At 45.2% G+C, this 11,816-nt stretch overlaps 1 non-coding gene across 1 annotated transcript; it reads left to right on the top strand.

The window, feature by feature from the left end:
* The first annotated feature begins 278 nt into the window (after positions 1–278).
* Positions 279–360, top strand: trnas-uga (transfer RNA serine (anticodon UGA)). Its single transcript has one exon. It is a non-coding gene; the product is annotated as a tRNA-Ser (tRNA).
* The last annotated feature ends 11,456 nt before the right edge of the window (positions 361–11,816 follow it).

The following is an 11,816-nucleotide window of genomic DNA, read 5'->3' as shown; positions in this document are numbered from 1 at the left end:
ACTTCTGAAGAAGTTCTGAAACGTTGAACCGCCCTTTCCCAGCCCAGATCCTGCTCGACCTGCTGAGTACTTTCCTGCAATTTCCGCTTTCTTTTAAGCTGAATATCGATTCCACCTCTCGGGGTAGAACACCCAGACCCACTTTGTCCCGACATTTCATCGATTTGAAAGCTGTGGTTTTTGAATTCAAATAAACCAAACAATGATTCATAACTGCTGAGCTCACCAGAGACAAAGACCTGGAAATGATTAATTCAACAGTAAGGGCATGTCCTTATGTAGTTGTGGCCGAGTGGTTAAGGCGGTGGACTTGAAATCCATTGGGGCATTCCCACGCAGGTTCGAATCCTGCCAACTATGGTGGAGGGCGGAGTTTGCTTTCCACTTTACTTTTTGGGGATTCAGATCACGGCGGAGAGAATCACTTCATTCAGGTCACGAATGGTGCAAACCTCCAGTGCACTTAAAGAACTGAACAGATGTACACTTGCATTGCCAAATTTGTTTAGACTCGTTACGACACACGGTAAACCCTCCTGCTTCATATAAAACACAGAAACGATTTATGCCGTACAGTAATCTGCAAAAGTTTGATTGGCCAAGAACTGCGCAAAGTAAAAATTAAGAACTTTATTTCGAAAGTAAAAGAGTAATAAATTAACAAACCACGATTGACAATGTATATCTAATTACCCATTGTGACGTCCCCTCGATAATGCTATCCAGATAAAACTCCCAATTATTTTTAACAAAACAGCTCTTCTTTTCTCAAAGCCAGGCAGCTGTCGGTTCTTTTCTTCGGATCTTCCTGTGTCTTCTTTTTCCTTGTTAGGAAATTCTGTGTCACATGTAACCGATCGAAAAGGTATTTTTAAGAGATACATTTTTTCAAGAAGATTGTTGCATGCAGGACTTGGCAGTCCTCCTCTCATCTGTTCAATGTCACCCGTATCATACCCCAGAGCATCTGATTGTGTCATTCCTTTTTAAGCTTTTCAATGGACACAATTCAAATTTGAATTGAAATTAATATTTTATTCTGGATAATATTTAAACTGAGTGGTCAACTCGAAATGTTTATGGCTCTAGGCAATGAACTAATTGAGTTGTTCGATCCAGTATTACGCTTTTGTATTCTTGAAAACACTTGCTGCAGTGTCTGGTTATTCTGCTGCTTTCAACAGTCTTAGCCATGCACCAATATGTTTACAGCACCTCGTCTATTCAGGAAAAATGAACCATCATAATAAACATATGTTTTCAATTTATTTTTAAAATACTTTACCCTGGCATAGCGATAAATTTCGTATAATATCGCCTTAACCTTTTCCTATATACACACATAAAACATTAAATAAAGACAAATCTAATCGCAATGCCATAAGTTTAATCTGCAATAACCTGTCTGTGAATACATTCGACAGACACGTAGCATATACGATTTATATATTGAAATTCTCTACCGTTAGAATCCAATGAAATAGTATCATATTCTTATATATAAACGTTTTAGCGGATTGTGGTCAGTGTACATAACCGTTTCTTAACCATTGTTCGGGCATATACATTAAATTTGTAAAGCCAGTACCAAACTCAATAGTCCTTTTTCGATTATGGAGCATTTCCTCTGGTAGATGTTGATTTTCTTTGAAAAGTAACCAACTGGCAGTTCAATCCCATGCTTATTTTTCCTGTTGAAGTACAGCTCCAACTCAAACGTCACTACCATCGATGGCGACTTTAAACGCTTTTGAGAAGTTTGGTGTAGGTACAACTGGTTTGGTGGTTAATATCGACTTCAAATGGTCGAATGCCTCCTGGCGTGGTACTGTCCACTGAAATGTTGTATTCTTATTCAGCAAATCGGTTAACGGTGCCACTAAACGAATATAGTTTGGAACCGACTTCTGGCAGACTCCGCTGAGTCTGAAGAATTGAAGAAACTCTTTGTTCGAAGTTGATCATGCAAATTCCTCTGTCGCCTTCGCCTTTACGTTCCGGCGGGAATCGACCTTCCATGACCGATCTTACATCCCAAGAACGTCACCTCTTTCGTGAATTCTGTTTTATTCATGTTTAGCATCAGTTTTGCTTCTCGTGGTCGTTCAAAGAGCTCTGCCAACAGTCTTTTGTGATCATTCCTTGAATTGCTAAAGATCATGACATCGTCCAAATACACTGCACAGTTTGTCAACCCACCCACAACTCTGTACATGTGTCTTTGGACTGTGGTGGGCTTGTTCTTCAGTCGGGGAGAAAGTGAGGACTGCAGATGCTGGAGATCTAAGTTAAAAATGTGTTGCTGGAAAAGCGCAGCAGGTCAGGCAGCATCCAAGGAACAGGAGAATCGACGTTTCGGGCATGATTCCTGAAGAAAGGCTTGTGCCCGAAACGTCGTTTCTCCTGTTCCTTGGATGCTGCCTAACCTGTTGTTCTTCAGTCGAACGTGCATCACTTTAAACGGGTATCGGCTGGATGGAATTACAAACGCAGAAACCTGTTCACCAACTTTGATAATAGTATCTGCCCATGGCTACGCATTATGCTCGCATTATGGCCCATCTGATCAAGATCCTGCTGTAATCTGTGGTAACCTTCTTTGCTGCCCACTAATCCTCCAATTTTGGTGTCATCTGCAAACTTACTGACTCCGCCTCTTGGGCTCACAGCCGAATCATTTATATAAATGCAGAAAATTAGAGGACCCAGCACCGATCCTTTTGGCACTCCACTGGTCACAGGCCTCCAGTCTGAAATGCAACACTCCACCACCATCCTCTGCCTTCTACCGTTCAGCCTGTTCTGTATCCAAATGGCTAGTGCTCCCAGTATGCCTTCAGATCTAACCTTGCTAATCAATGTCCCATGGGAAACCTTCTCCAACGCCTCTCTGAAGTCCATATCGATGACATCTATCGCTGTGTACTCATGAATCCTCTGACTGTAATGGAAAATTATCCATTTGCAATAAATTTGAAAGAGAATGTTTTTCTAACATTTCATGTTGTGCTGAGCTTTAAAAACAATACTTTGAAGAGTTTTACAGCCAGTTTGTCTCTATATCAGTTTGAGAAACAAACAACTCGACCTTGCAACTGTCGAACTCAGTGCAAGCAGAACTTTTATGTCCAAGACCAGGGAATGATCGAATAACAACTAGTGTTTTCCTAGTCTTTGCCATTGAGTGTGTGATAAAAAACACATTTGAGGCAAGTATCTGAAGAATACCCAGATAACCCTTACATTGAGGCATCGAGATGAATGGACAGGGGTCAAATCTGCAGAATTGAAATATAGCTCCTTTCTTTGCTCTTGCCAACAGTTGAGTCAAGTCGAGTTAATTTTCACGACAGTAAACTTGGGGACTCGTCCCGGGACCAGGCGTCTGGATGGGATTCTGAAGATTCCCACGAGGCGTAGTTGGCAGTGCCTTGAAGGTGTTTCGCTTCATATCGAGCGCTGAATTGGCCCTTATGCGTGAGAGGGCTGGGAATCGGTCGATCGCCCAAGCGAATCCAACAGAGTTGGAGTAGGAATCGTGGCTTAAGTAATCCTCCGGAGACTCATTCTAATAGAATAAATACAGCAGGAACATGCTTCAGTGAACTCTCGCGTGGTATTAGAGCAAAACCCAAGGGAAGGGGATTGCCGCTTCGAAAGTGTTTCAGAGACAGCACATAGAACATAGAACATAGAACATAGAACAATACAGCACAGAACAGGCCCTTCGGCCCACGATGTTGTGCCGAACTTCTATCCTAGATTAAGCACCCATCCATGTACCTATCCAAATGCCGCTTAAAGGTCGCCAATGAATCTGACTCTACCACTCCCACGGGCAGCGCATTCCATGCCCCCACCACTCTCTGGGTGAAGAACCCACCCCTGACATCTCCCCTATACCTTCCACCCTTCACCTTAAATTTATGTCCCCTTGTAACACTCTGTTGTACCCGGGGAAAAAGTTTCTGACTGTCTACTCTATCTATTCCTCTGATCATCTTATAAACCTCTATCAAGTCACCCCTCATCCTTCGCCGTTCCAACGAGAAAAGGCCGAGAACTCTCAACCTATCCTCGTACGACCTACTCTCCATTCCAGGCAACATCCTGGTAAATCTTCTCTGCACCCTCTCCAAAGCTTCCACATCTTTCCTAAAGTGAGGCGACCAGAACTGCACACAGTACTCCAAATGTGGCCTAACCAAAGTCCTGTACAGCTGCAACATCACCTCACGACTCTTGAATTCAATCCCTCTGCTAATGAACGATAATACTCCATAGGCCTTCTTACAAACTCTATCCACCTGAGTGGCAACCTTCAAAGATCTATGTACATAGACCCCAAGATCCCTCTGTTCCTCCACCTGACCAAGAACCCTACCATTAACCCTGTATTCCGCATTCTTATTTGTTCTTCCAAAATGGACAACTTCACACTTGGCAGGGTTGAACTCCATCTGCCACTCCTCAGCCCAGCTCTGCATCATATCTAAGTCTCTCTGCAGCCGACAACAGCCCTCCTCACTGTCCACAACTCCACCTATCTTTGTATCATCTGCAAATTTACTGACCCACCCTTCGACTCCCTCATCTAAGTCATTAATAAAAATTACAAACAGGTCAGGGTGGGTTTAGACTTGGAGCCACCACTGGCTGAGTTGGACTCACCAAAGACGTACTGGATACTTGGTTTTTTTGGTTTAGGAAAACTAAGGCATTGAGGCGGACGTGTCCAATGCGAGAGGTGTTCTCCGGAGGTAAGTAAGCAAGGCAAAGGGAAATGATCATGGTACCGCGTGAGAGAGAGAGAGTTGAACACTTTTCCAGTTAAACTAAAATCTGCCTCCGGCAAGAGCAAACAAAAGGAGAGTCCACACAGTGCTTGAAATGGCCACCCAAAAATACAATACATGCTCAATAATGACGGCCCAGTGTCTGTAAAGCAGTTAGAATTGTGGATCAAGGAATGTACTTTACCAGAGGGAGGAAGTTTTAGTAATAGATAGCTGGAAATATTGAGGTGGAGGTTGGAGGAGAGAGAAAAGGAGAAAGGAAGGGAAAATTGAACCTGTGAATTGGATAACATGTAAGGCTGAGGCTGACATAGGGAAAGGAAATCTCAATTATGTGATAGGTCAAGTACATGTACAAACACCAGCGCACACGCAGACGCGCACAGAAAACAACATAATGAAGCTGCCTCAGGGTCTGCTGGATCAACGATCGGACACCATACCTGTAACCAATTGAAGTAACAAGCCCAAATGAAGGATGACCACTCCAAGAAGGAAAGGGCCTCTTCGCGATCAACCTCTGATAGATGGTGAGTCAGACAGGGAGGGTACTGGCGAATGATCAACTAATCAGGCAGTTCTGCAAGCTCCAATGTTAGACGTTGCAGGTCCAGAACGGTGTCCAGTGTTGATGAACCGGCCATGGACTATGAAGGATCTGGAATTTGCCGATGGGCAGTTGCCTGACTCAAGCGAGTTTGGAGGCAATAAGTTCGCCAAAGTAGTGACAAAGTTCTATACTGAGTTGAGTCCCATGTCACATGAGATGAGACGTTTCCTGATATTAAAACTAGGTGCCGATGTCACTAAAATCGAGCATAACTGGCCAGCCGCAAACATTCATGCCAGAGTAGCCAACACACAACCGGAGCAGAACGGACACTTTAATGCTTTTGTTGCAGCGCTTGCAACCGCCTTAAGGGAGGCATTCCCAATGCGAATGGACATCACCAAATTAGCAAATTGTAAATAACGGGAAGGTGAGACAGAGTCCCAGGACCTTAAGCGCCTCACTGAAGTCCATAACACCCGGTGTGGAGTGAGAGCATCTGACGACATAACAGCGACATAAATCATGCCGTATGAGGCACACCTGAATAACAGCTTTATCAATGGAATGAAGGATGAAATAACGAAAACAGGTAAAAGACACATGTACCACCTGGGACACGGGAAAGCTGAATTTGATAGAACAACATGCGATACATGCTGGAAAATTGCTTTCAGAAGAGAAGGATAAACGGAAGCTGAAAATGGAACCGCAAGCACATAAAGCTTAGCTTACTATGATGCAAATTATCACCCAGCCATTGGAGGGAAGTGCTGCAGGAAGAGAGAGAGGCAGAGGTGGAGGTCGCAGAAGATGAAGAGGAAGAGGTCGCGTAAGAGTGCAAGCAGTTGTAGATCTGGTGGGTCCTTTGTTTGCAGAGCAATGGACTAGTGGGCGAGACAATACCAACACAGACAGCTTCAACCGGCCCTGGAGGCTGAACAGCGGGGTGACTGACAGGGAAAGGCTGAGGTGGAGATGGGCAGCCCACAAGATAAGCCTCTTTCCGTTATGTTTGGCAACGAGGATTCGCTTCTGCTTCTCACTTCTACTAATCTTAAGGACACTGAGACATGCCCAACCTCTATGTTGAGTGCTGACATTGCGAAAAGTGGAGTCTGTTCAAAATCACGATGATGCGTATAAGTCGATGCCGATCTCTATGTTATATGTGGAAGGTACATCAGTTACCTTTTTGGAAGATACAAGGTCAACTTACTCAGTCCTTAAATTAAGCCAGTTTAGAGAATCGCTGAAAATAAAGATGAGTGAAAGGTTCCTGAACACAATGGGTGCATCAGGAGTCGTGATGCAGGAGAAATGTTCCGCACGCTTCTTGTGCAAAACTAGCCATGGCGAAACATTCCAATTCTCCTTCTTGTTATCAGAATTTTGTTCTTTAAACCTGCTGGGTCGGGGTCTCATAGGGAGACTGGGTTTGGACTTGCTCAGTACTCTGACAAGCTTGCGGGTAATTCAAAGGGAAGATTTGCCAGTACAGGCTGTAAAATATGAACCACGACACCTGATGTACATCTATGCGTGGCGATTAAGCCAGAGGGTGATAAGTTCAGTGAGCGATTCACTCACCCTGGAAGCAAGCAAACATGCTCATCCTATTATCACCGACTTTCTTGCTGGAGATGTGCTGCACTGCACAGCCCTGACTGCCCTGACGAACCATTTGAGAAGGATTGGTTCATAAGATTGGTTAAACCAGATCAGTTGTTATTGTGCGAAGTTTATTGGAGTGATCACAGATGCGCAGTCAGTCTGAACTTATCTGAGGTATCTGTATCAGCACGCAGACGCTATTTTTTGATGTGGAAGGCTCTGCTCCTCACGTGTCACTGGCGAAGGCATCTGGTGACAGGTGGCAGGATTTGGGACCATGGGTGCTAAAGGCACAAAGAACGAAAGGTTTTTCTTCAGGGACGATGTGGGTGTCTGGTTCAATGCAGATATGCAGACATATAAGAAGAAACTAAGTTGGCTAACTCCGGCAGATAGGACAAGCCAGGGAACCCCCGCTAGCCCTGAAAAGCCTAAGGGAACAGCCAGGCGTTTCCCTAAAATACAAGTCTCGGACCAAGAATAAAAATGGTCCCGATTGAGTTGTTGGCAAAGGACAAACCTGATGTGGGGCTTATACCGGGCTGTGAACCCATACAGATAACCCCAAAGTCAGAGTATCATCCTTGCAGAGCACAATAACCATTAAAACACTAGGCCACAGAAGGAATAACTCAAGCCTTTGAATCCGCCCTAAAGGCTGCGGTCATAATCCCCTGTGAAACCTCACTTGTGAGAACCTCAATTTTTTTCTGGTCAAAAAGGCATGCATTCCTGGTGAACCAGAAGAATGGAGGTTTGTACAAGAACTGCAGACAGTCAATGATGCTGTTGTCACACGCGCCCCAAATGTTCCCAATAACTACTACATGCGCTCAAATTCCAGCGGAGACACAATGGTTCTCTGTTGTGGATTTAGCAAATGCCTTCTCTCGTGCACCAGTGCATCCAGACAGTCAATTCTGGTACGCGTTTTCATTCAAAGGGAAATCGTATACCTTCACGTGACTTTGTCAAGGTTAATGTGATTCCCCCACCATGTATAACTAGACTCTACGCAGGAGTCTGGAGAGTCTTGTCCTCACCCAGGGGTCAGTGCTTCTGCAGTATGTAGATGATTGCTTCATCGTGGCACCAACAAAGGAACAATGTCAGGAGGGTACTCTTGCGTTGTTCTGCCATCTAACGAATGAAGGGCACAAAGCCAGTCTCGCAAAGTTATAATTTGTGAAACAATACGTGAAGTTCTTCGGTCACTTCCTGTCTGAATAAGGGAAGGTCATTGGTCAAGACAGACTTCAAGCAATCCAGCAAATTCTAAAGTCTCACATGAAGAAATAATTTCTACCCTTTTTGGACATGTGCTCCTACTGTAGAATATTTATCCCAGATTACGCAAACCTAGAGATACCCGTCAGTGACATAGCACATGGCAAAGTTTTGCAGAACCAGAGTCTGTTGCATTGGACCACAGAGGTCGAGTGTGCCTTTGTTAAATTTTATAAAGCGCTCCAAACTACACCTACAAGTGAATTGCGAAACCAAACAAGTTTTTTGTACAAACAGTAGATGCGAAACGTGAGTGCATGACATCTTTGCTGTTGCAGGATCATGGGGCAAAATTGAGGCCAGTAGGATATTTTTCAGCTAAACCAGACCCCATAGCGTCAGCATTGCCTCAATGTCTGCGAACCGTGGCCGCAGCTAAAAAGGCTGTTGAAGCATCCAAGGATATAGTCGGCTATGGTGATTAAACCCTTCTGGGCTCATATGCAGTATCCTTACTGCTTTCCGAGCAAAGGACCGCACGCATGTCAGCAGCACGTTGGCTCAGATATAATACTGAGCTATTGGAGATGCCTAACATTACGATAAAAGGATATAAAGTCCTTAACCCAGCTATACTTCCCACCACAGAAAGAGGCTGAGACCCACATGATTGTGTCGCTGTAACGAATGAAATGGGCAGCCCTGGACCAGGGTTGCAGGATTCACCACTTCAGAATCCAAATATGGAGATTTTCTTGTGGACCGGTCAGCATACAGTAGCAACGACACGGGGCAGAATTGTGTTGCGTATGGTGTAATGTCTACCTACGAGACAATCAAAGTGGGATTACTCCCTTCTCATCTGTCGGTGCAAGCAGCGGCGCTGATAGCCTTGACTGAGGCCTGTAAATTTTCTGAGGGAAAGACAGTGAATATTTACACCGATAGCAGATACGCATTCGGGGTTGTACATAATTTTGGAACCCTGTGGAAACACAGGGGCTTCTTGACCTCCACTGGAAAGCTCATCGCCCACCGTCGCCTGATTGTTGACCTCCTGGAGGCGGTCGTATTGCCTAAATCAATAGCTGCGTGTAAATGTGAAGCCCACACAAAACATAATGATATCATTTCCCAAGGCAATGCAAAGGCAGACTCAGCAGCAAGCACGGCAGCCCGGCAGCCGTCAAGTGAGCGGATTGACATATGTATGACAAAAGTTTGTGCCCCAACAGCAGACGTACGGGAGTTTCAGTCACAGGCTAAACCGGAAGAAAAGTGTGAGTGGGCGAAAGCAGGATGCAGGGTGAGGGAAGGAGTGTGGTGGAGCCCCATGGTAAAACCTGTCTACCATGATCGTTATTTCCATTCTATGCCAAGCTGACACACAGTAATGACCATGTGTCAAAAGCGGGGATGTATGACAGTTGTTCGGCACACTGATACACTAAGGGATTTACTCATTACTACAAGAAATATTGTGAATATTGTGTTATCTTTGCCACTAATACATTAGGGAGGGGAATACAGATGAGTCAGGGAGCTCACACCAATAACCAAAAAACCCTCTGAGCATTTGCACATGGATTTTATTGAACTAACGACCAGCAAATGGAAATTGAATTGTTGGTAATAGTTGATATGTTTTCCAAATGAGTAGAAACGCTCCCCAAGTTTTAACAGGATGCCAGTGCTATATCAAAAGCTTTGATAACTGAGATAATTCCGAAGTGGAGCATCCCTGAACGGCTTAGTAGAGACAATGGGACGTCATTTGTCAATAATGCCTGACAGCAGATTAGTGATTATTTGGAAATAAACATGAGACAACACTGTACGTACCACCCCGCAAGAGGTGGGGCAGGGGAAAGAGAAAATGCTACCCTAAAAAATAAATTGACAAAATGTTGTGAGGAACGAGGGTTGACATGGACAAAGGCATTTCCCATTGTGCGAATGTATATGAGATCCGGGAGGAGAGGAAGAGCTAATCTTGGTCCGATTAAGATTTTGTTTGGTAGGCTGCCCATTACAGGAATTGGCCCAAGACCTAAGGTAGGACAGATAACCTGCCACTGTGAAGATGAGATGTTGTGTTACTATATAAAACTCTCTGCACTTTTGTCTCAGACAAAGAATCAAGTGAAAGCAGCACTACCCCATCCAGCAGGAGGGATCCTGCACGATCGAGAACCTGGAGACTGGATCGTGGTGAAAGACTTCAGGAGGAAAAACTGCAAGGCGACGAGGTGGCTGGGACTATTTTCAGAGCTCCTTGCAACACAGACAGCAGTTAACATCGAGAAATGAGCCACGACAATACACGCCAGCCATTGCAAACGTGGAGTTGGTCCTGAGGAGACATTGGACAGCACTGGAACCAATTAAGTGCAAGTCGTGATGAGAAGCCTCATACGATTAAGGGGTTGCCACAGCGTACACTTTCAGTAATCGAACTGGTAAGACTATTGGTCAGGGCAGGGGCATTTGGGATACTTCCGCAGATAGCAATCTTAATTGAGGGTATGAAAGTGGCCTTCACGTGCGCCCGCTGGGAGTTTAGAAACAGCGACGACTATAAATGAGATAATAAATATTTATGCAGGGGTTCTTGCGGCGCTAGTAATTGGCATTTAGTCGTAGCCACCACGGCCAAAGGGACACCTGACCCGGGAAATGGATATTATTTCATCAAGGTAGGAGGTGCTCGGGCACGGGTGATAATATCCAAAATGCAGAAGAGCGATGAGTGAGTGTACTGGTGTGGAATAGATGAACCCTTCTCCGACATCTATAGACAGGTGAATGTGGTGGTACAGTCGCCGTCCCCCACCACCACCCGAGATGAATTGCAGACGGTCCTACAGAAGATAACAGTACCAGGGCAAGTCAACCAACCAAACCAGATCATGGATCTAACCCCAAGCAGAGTGGAGGGCGTTAATTTCACGACGGAATGCGGAGGGAGGCAACGGGGCATGATAGCGAGCTGAGCTCGGGAGTGGAAATAGGCCATGCAGGAGAAAAATGGCGTAAATCCAACGCCAGTAGGATGGGGATTGTGGAGGCCACTGTTCAATGTGAAGGGAACAGAGCATGTGCTTTGGCTTCAGTACAACACAGGAGATTAGACGTTTGCTACCCTGTTGGATATGTTTGCACATAGCCCAATTATGGACTACTGAACCACTCACAGAGAGCCTGACGAGAAATACGAGCTGTCTGCTTCCCCGGGCTGCGACTGCTCTGACCATGATAGGGGGAACAATTCGGACAAATCTCGCGCCACCACTTGAACTTAAGGCCAACTGCAGTCCTAAGGCGGAGCCACACCTGACCACAGAATTCCATAATGTGGAAGGCAGGTGTATTTGCACTAATCTGGGGAGATTCGGCTCGTGGATCTTCCGGTGCACTACGACGCTGTACTTAAGCAATGATTTTTGCTTAGCAATCTTGCAAATGGTACGATCAGAGACATTAGTTGGTCCTTTATCATTAATCAGACCATGATGGAGGGTATAATATGGGCCTGTGGAGAGAAAGGATGCCACCATCTTCCCCTGGGATTAAAGGGGTGCTGCTTCCACGCGATACTGTCCACTGGCACAACAGTGTTCGTCCTAAGG

The sequence above is a fragment of the Chiloscyllium punctatum genome, chromosome 35 (genome assembly GCF_047496795.1).
Source record: "Chiloscyllium punctatum isolate Juve2018m chromosome 35, sChiPun1.3, whole genome shotgun sequence".
NCBI classification, from domain to species: Eukaryota; Metazoa; Chordata; class Chondrichthyes; order Orectolobiformes; family Hemiscylliidae; genus Chiloscyllium; species Chiloscyllium punctatum.
The sequence above is the reverse complement of the archived record's forward strand: the minus strand, read 5'-3'. Positions and strand labels throughout refer to the sequence as shown.